Source organism: Falco biarmicus, chromosome 11, assembly GCF_023638135.1.
Source record: "Falco biarmicus isolate bFalBia1 chromosome 11, bFalBia1.pri, whole genome shotgun sequence".
Classification (NCBI taxonomy): Eukaryota; Metazoa; Chordata; class Aves; order Falconiformes; family Falconidae; genus Falco; species Falco biarmicus.
Genome location: NC_079298.1, coordinates 1,969,948 through 1,977,082, shown reverse-complemented (window position 1 = coordinate 1,977,082; position 7,135 = coordinate 1,969,948). Strand labels below are relative to the sequence as shown.

Below are 7,135 nucleotides of genomic sequence, written 5' to 3'. Positions count from 1 at the left end.
CACCTTTGACTTTTGTCGGTGCTTGAGACCCACTTTCTGGGGGTGTTTTCTTTCCCTTTCTTGCACACCCACTTTTTGAGAGACAGATGGGGAGGTTGTCAGCAGGCTGGTGATAGAAGAAGGATGGCCCATGGACCTGTCAAGCCATGCTGCCTGCAGGATAAGGATGCTTGAGAGGAACTGCCATTAGGATAGCCTGAAGTGGCCAAGCTGTCACATCTGTTGTATTTCTATTTGAGCTAATTGCTCATGCGACTTTAATGGTTTCATGCTTTTATTTCTGCTGCTACAGCTTTTCATGCCTGTAGGGAGCCTAGAGTTTGGGTGTTAGTAAGTGAAAAATAAGGCCCTCATTCTCCATGGAGAAAGGCTCTTGGGCATGGTAATTTCATGCCTGGAAGGAGTCATATTTGCTGGATAAGTTTTGTAACCTAACCAAATTAGCTTTGAGAAACCATAGTTGTTAATCAGAGTGTTGAACTCTATGGTCCCTTAGTTAAAAACATCACCAACCTCCTTGCACAAAGGATGGGCGTTTGGTTTGCAAAGTAGGAGAGCAGTCTGATTTTGATGCTTGGGGCAGCAGCGATCCCTGGGTTTAAGGTTGTTCATAATAGTCTGAGCACTTAGTAGGGTCAGGCACAAAGTCACATCGGGTCAGCTGTTTTTGCAAAATGAAGCAGTGAAGTGACATTGTTCCCACCAAAAAACTTTTAAAGAGTAATAAAGGACAGTTTGGGTATTAATAGAGATTTGGATAATAATTCCAGCAAATAGTTCCAAAATACATGGAAGAGGGGGAGAAGATGAGAAGTGGCCGCAGTCTTTGATGTGTGTTTGTGGCTTGTGGGACTGCGCCCACAGCAAAAGGCTGTTTTGGAGTGTTTGTTCTGGGCTTTTACTTCTATCAGTCTTAACTCTGCCACTGAAATATGGTCTAGTTATGAAACAGGGTGGGGATGCCGGCTGCTCTCCAGTTATGAAGGAGCCACAGCCCGGAGACACAGCTGTCTCCTTTGGGTCTGCCATGGAAGGGGATGCTGGGTTTTCCAAGTCCCGTTGCTGTTCCTTGCAGGTCAACTGAGGCATGGCCACTGGAAAGCCCCGCTGGTTCACGGGGTCCTCCAGGATGGCTGGTAGATTCCCGAGCCAAGTGGTAGTGCCTCGTAAGCCGAAGCTAGCCAGAGGGACAGAGAAGCCTGCAACTGTAAGTACCTGCTGCGGCCAGGTAGGAGCTGTGTAAGGCTGGAAACTGCCCCCGCGTCCTTCCTCTACCTGCCCCTCCTGTTGTCTGGCAGCACTGTGAAGCTGGACACCACCTCCCCGTCTCTCTGCTGCCATGCTTCTGTCAGAGGTGGTGACCATGGTGCGGTAGGGGATGGACTGTGTGCTGCTTCAGGGGAAGTCCAGAGTTGTGTCTGGATGTGCCACTGGAGCCATTTAAATGAACGTACCGGGCATTGCACCGGAATAGCTGAAGCGTGAGCGTGTGCTTCTCTCCGCCCCCTTTGTGTGGGCAGTAACGTTTTGTCACCTCGGGATGCTTGCCAGCGCTGCGCTGACCATACCTGCCCTCCAGGCAGCTGGGCACGTGGTGGGCTGCTCAAACTCTGCTTGAAGGTTTCGAGAGGTATGGCTGGTCCCAGATGGAACGGGTTCCAAAACAGTTGTTCTGTCCCGTATCCCGTGTGGAGCACAGATCCAGCGCTGCAGACAGCAGCGGAGTCAGGGCAGTTCCTCCTCCCCATCCTCAGACAGCCCTTTGCTGACCAGAGCTCACTTGGCTGAAGATGACCTGGTGCTGAAGCTCTGTCGAGGAGATACCTTTGCATACTTCTGTGGAGGGGTCTCGGAGGCCCAAACAGAGAAAACAAGTGCTAATTCAAAAGAGATAACTAAAACTTGGAGCCATTCCTCTCCACCTCAGTCTTGGCACAACACTGCTTTTCTGCTTTCCTGACTCACCCAGCAGTGACATCTCCACATGTGTGGTGGTTGTGAGCGTTGTGCAAGGGTGGAGTTAAGGGATTTCTGGTAACTCCTCCCAACCTTTTTCAAAGGTCACTGGCTCACTCCGGCCAAACTGGAAAGGAAACAAATGCCCGAAGAGCAAAACCCCCAACATGTCACATCAAATCACGAAGGAGAAGCTAACGGGACAAAGCTACTTGTTTGGAGCATGTGTATTGCGCTCTCTATCATTAATTTACTAATGGTAAATATTTCAACAGGTAGTTATGGGACTTCCAGGACTATCCTAGCGGCTATGATCACAAATTATTCATCGGTGGCTCTTGAAGAAGAAAAGCCTTTCTGAATAAAGGCAGTTCTGTAGCTCTTGCTGGTGTTTTGCATTTCAGCTGACTCCCTCTGCCCTCCTGAAGGAGATGTCTCTTACCACCAAGCAGAGGCTGGCCAGCACTCGGGAGATGCGGCGACCCCAGATTATCCAGATTCTAGACATGAGTGAAGCCTCCCATGGTAAGGTAGCCTTTTCTTGCCCTTTTCCTTGCTGTTTGATGTGACGTTTGAAGAGAGCGCGTGCTTGTGACAGGCTTGCCTCCAGCTTATCTAAATGCCTTGGTGACTAAGTCCTGTTGTTGTTTCAGACTGCTGCTGGTGTGGAGTTCCTTCTGCTGGGGGAAAGGTAAAACATTTTTCCCCAGTGAGATGTTGAAGTCCTGACCTGCGCTAAGCCCATATAAACAACCTCTGTTGAAGTTGGTGGCTTTTGCTGGAGATGAGCTACTGCGGCTAAAGCATGATACTGGGGGAAGGCTGGGGCGGGCCACAAGGATGCAAGCTTGCAATTTCCCACCTTCCTGCTGAAATAGCCAGCCCTTGGTTTGGTGTAGTCTCTGTCGAACACTTGGGGTCATAGGATGCCCTCAGTGGTGGCAGCGTTGGCCTTTGAGGGCTGAGGGCCTACGGTAACTACTCAAGGTGTAGCTAAAGCAATTGCATGAATGCTTTGGGTTGGAACAACGAGTGGGACCCGTACAGGGTGTTAGATTTTTCAGGCTGCCAGGTACACAGGGGAATGGCCCTGGGCAGAGGGGAGTGGGTGTGCTTTATCTGGATCAATGTTTATTTACACGTGTGTTTAAAGCTGCTTTTCTTACAGATCTGCTTAGTATAACACACGTTCCAAAGGGGTAGATGACTGAGGTAGGCTGTTGAGTGGAAAACTGCCAGCGAGAGACCTGTAGCAAATTGGTTAAGGATTGCCCTAGACAGCGCGTGAGGTTGGGAACGCCTCGGACGAGCGCACACAGAACTGGCCGTGTGCTGTGGCCGCTGGCTTCAGCACGACCCTGACTCCTGTGGAGAAGCAGGAGACGTGCCTGTGTCTTGTGAGTGTGAAGAGTTCAGCTGGAAGGGGGGAGGCAGAGCAGGGAGGAGTTTTCTCAAAGTAACGCCTCGGCGCTGTAAGCATTTGCTGTTTCTGTATGTTTTCAGACCTGCTGCTGTAGTGGTATTAAAGAAAATGGCAATAATAGAATATAATGAAGCATCCATTTAAAGCTCGTGGGAAAAGGAGATGCCAAGTCCAGCTTTACTCAGATTGCCCAGTGATGCTGGGAAAGTACCTGGAACTTACCACCTCATCTGTCGCTTTCTTAACGGCGGTGTTCCTTTCTGGCCTGTCTTCTCTTCTTCCTGGTTTCTGGGCTGTGTGTCAAAAAAGAGATTTGAGGATGTGTTGGGCTCGGTCTCTGTGTCTCAATGTAAAGATGATCCCCAAATTGTTTCCCATGGGGTCTCCTGTAAATTCTTGGCTTTCCCTTGCTCCACGAGTGCTTACAGCTCTTGCAGTGAGTGCTCTGGAGCTGTGTGACCGTGTTAGCCCAGGGCTCTGCCGGAGGTAAGTGCTGCCTTGCCTGTTGGAGAAGGAGACCTGGAGAAACACCTGCCAAAAGAGCTGCTCGCTTGAGCCTGCTCTAGTGTGGCCCAGAAACTTTTGATCTGCTCAGAACACAGGTGGGTGAGCTTCTGTTCCCCTAGCGTGAGCTGGGCAGGCGTACTCACCAAGGGACTGTCCTTCGCTGGAGGCCAGTGTTGTATTCTCTCACCGATGAGTCTTTCTCCCCGCGGCTGAAACTCTCTGCTCTCTTTTGCATCTCCAGTTCTCGGCAGTTGCCCTGGAACAGAGCTTGTTCCGGCCTTTCCCATCAGAGGTGGTATTTCAGAGCTACGTCCCCGATGAGGTCTATGAAGTGCCACTGATTCTGAGGAACGTGGACAAGGTAAGTGCTGGGATGTGGAAGTTTAACCCTGTGCTGGAACTGGAGAGCAGTGTCATCCGTGCGGTGCACAGCACAGCCAGTCGCCTGCTGCAGCACAGCGCATCCAGAATAAAACGTCTCACCGCCTTTATTTTGCAAGACGGTGGAAATCTTGCCGTGCTGAGGTTTCTCCCCCTGGTTTTGGCTGTGTGTTGGTGGTACCTAGCTGAAAGGAGCTTTTCTGGTCAGCACCTTTCCCCGTGGAAGCCCTGCACGGGTGGGAATGTTGGGGGCTGTACAGTTCTTCCCTGCCCTCGTGCTTTCCCTCGAGTGTGCACCGCGTCCTGGTGGCTCCGTGGTTAATCTCAGTTTCCACAGGGCACCTCTGCCTCTGGGTGAGCTGCACAGAGAGCTGAACGGGCTGTCAGAGCTCGGGGTGGGGTCTTCTCCACTTTATGCTGGAGTAAGTTATAATTAGTGGTAACAGCGCTTCAGGAAAGGTGTTTTGAAACAGCAGTGGAAGCAGGCTGATTTAGCAGCAGCAGCGGGAGGCCTTTAGGTGCCCCTTCAGGCTCCTGCTAAGCTTAATTGGGTTCTGCTCAGGTTTTCCTGAGACAACGTGATGCTCTGCTTCCCCTTTGGAGAGCCACGGCCTGTTTGGAGTAAAGTGCCCTCAAAGGTCTCCACCTTTACTTGAAAAAAACGATCATTTTGAGACTTCCCAAGAAAGCTGAGAATGGAAGAGTTGAAAAATGTCAGCAGTTTTGTTCCACTGTCAGGAGGGAAATTGGGACCTTTTGAACTTCAGCTGGGGAAACGTTTGCTGGAATGAGGCATGTGCCAAGGGCAAGCTGGTGGGAAAAGGCAGGAGGGAGGAAAGGAGCTGAGCTCGGTGTTCTCTCCCTGCGCACTTTCATACACGCAGGGGTTTCTCTTGATACATAGCAGTAAGTGCACGGGCAGTAGAGACAGGTCAGAAAGAGGGGTGTAATTAAGGATACTCTTCTGTAATGAAGAGGAAGGGGTATGCGTGAGGGCAGGGTGGGATGGGAAGATGGAAGTGTGCACAAGAGACGGTGAAGTCGCCTCCTTTCCAAATTTCCCTGTTGGGGAGGGCAAACAGGTGGACAACAAAAAAAAGCTGTCGAGGCATATTGCAGGTGGAAGAACAGCAAGTCCAAGTATCTCCTGAGATAACAGGTTGTGACAGGGATATGGGTGAAAATGGAAGACCCTTTGGCAAGGAAGGATGCGGGTGTGCTCCCTCAGTTATTCCGGGAGAGTACTGCACCATTCCTGGTCTGGCATTTAACTTGGGAACATTGATAAGATGCAGCATGTGTGCCTGCACCCGGGGGATGCCACTGGTGTGATCTGCGCTGAGTTTTGGGCAGTCTTTGCTGTAGGTATCCTCGTCCCTGATTAAAATGTGCCTCAGTCCTCAGTTTCTCTCTTCCTACTCTCTGCTTCATTCCCACTGAGTCTTTGGCTTCACCTGCTCCATTATCCATGCAGCACTTCAAAATGTTTATCTTTGCCAAGTACCAGCCAACAGGCAAACAGTTAATTTGCTCTATTCATGCTTCCTCAAGTGGAAAAGATCATCTGCATTAACATTTCTGCCATTCCCAGTAAATGATAATAAACTTGTACTGTGTAAAGCTGCACCTTGGGATTTACGTGCCCTGTGAAGGGGGAGGCAATGTGTGAACTGTGGTTTTTTTCCCAAAACAATGTCGTTTTGAAGCTAGTTAGAGCTCAACCACTGGAGAGCATGGGTGTAAAAGTAAGATAAGCTCCAGGAAAATCTTTGGTATGTTTTAAATACAGAAAGACAGAGAGGATAATCCTGCGAGGGTGTTATATTCTAAATTGGTTGGCTTTTGGCGATGTCCTGGAGAAAAGCAACGTTGTGCTCCGTCTCAAGTTTTTCGTGCCAGTTTCCCACATTCCTCTGAATCATACTGAGTTACACTGCATGGTAGCCTGAAGTTGTCTGCCCCATAAAAATCCAGCTGACAGCAAAATATATTCCGCATAGAGGCTCTGTAATCATGCAACTACAGAAGTGCTGTACTATATACTTCCTGCTCTTACCTGTGTTGTAAAAATTGCTTTTCTATTTTCAGGCTGTTCCTCAGCACCCTCAGATGTTCTGGGTGGCTTTTGCTGAAGGTCTGAGCCACACGTGCTCCCCTTCTAAGGGACATGGTGACCAAAATGCTTGTCTGCACTGTGAAGTTGGCTCCTGGAACTCGCTGCCCCAGGACATTGCTGGGTTCCAAGGGCGTTTGGAGAGTTCAGGACTGCCTTGGCCACGGGTTACCAGGCTCGGGTGGGTGGCGCAGAGTGAGCCTCCATTTTTTCCAAGCCTCATGTGGGGTTGTTGTTGATCCGTGAAGCTGCCCACCAGTCCAAATCACCTGCTTCAGACTTTGAGATTTGGCGCTCAGGGGTTGCTCTCTATGTGCTAGGAAAATGCCTGTGTGCTGTCTGTGTGCTGGTGGTGCCCCAGAGGGCAGAACCGTGCAGCAGGGTGCCTGCAGGGACTGCTGGGGGTGGGCAGGGGTCCCCAGGGATCTGGCTTGCCCGCGCTGGCAGCTGCCTGGCTACAGTCACAGGCAGCAGGAGCCTCCGGAGAGCAGAGGTTGGCTTTTAATAATGAAACCACCACCAGGCAGTGCCAGTCATGTATCTCGGGGCAGAAAATGCCTTTGAAGCCCCTAGTTGATAGGCACAGCCTGGGGGGTCGCCTGGCTTTCCATCACTTGGCCAGGTTGCTGGCTCTCATCCTCTGCATCAGCCTTTCCTTGTAGCATATTGTGCTTCTCCCTTGCTTCTTTCCAGCTCCCTTTGGATTTTCCCAGCCATCTCTCTGTTTCTGGGGTTGTCTCTTTGTCTTCCTGTGG

General features: G+C 50.6%; 1 pseudogene; it reads left to right on the top strand.

The window, feature by feature from the left end:
• Window positions 1-1,077: 1,077 nt before the first annotated feature.
• LOC130157032 (hydrocephalus-inducing protein homolog) overlaps window positions 1,078-7,135 on the top strand; it is a 67,234-nt pseudogene continuing 61,176 nt past the window's right edge.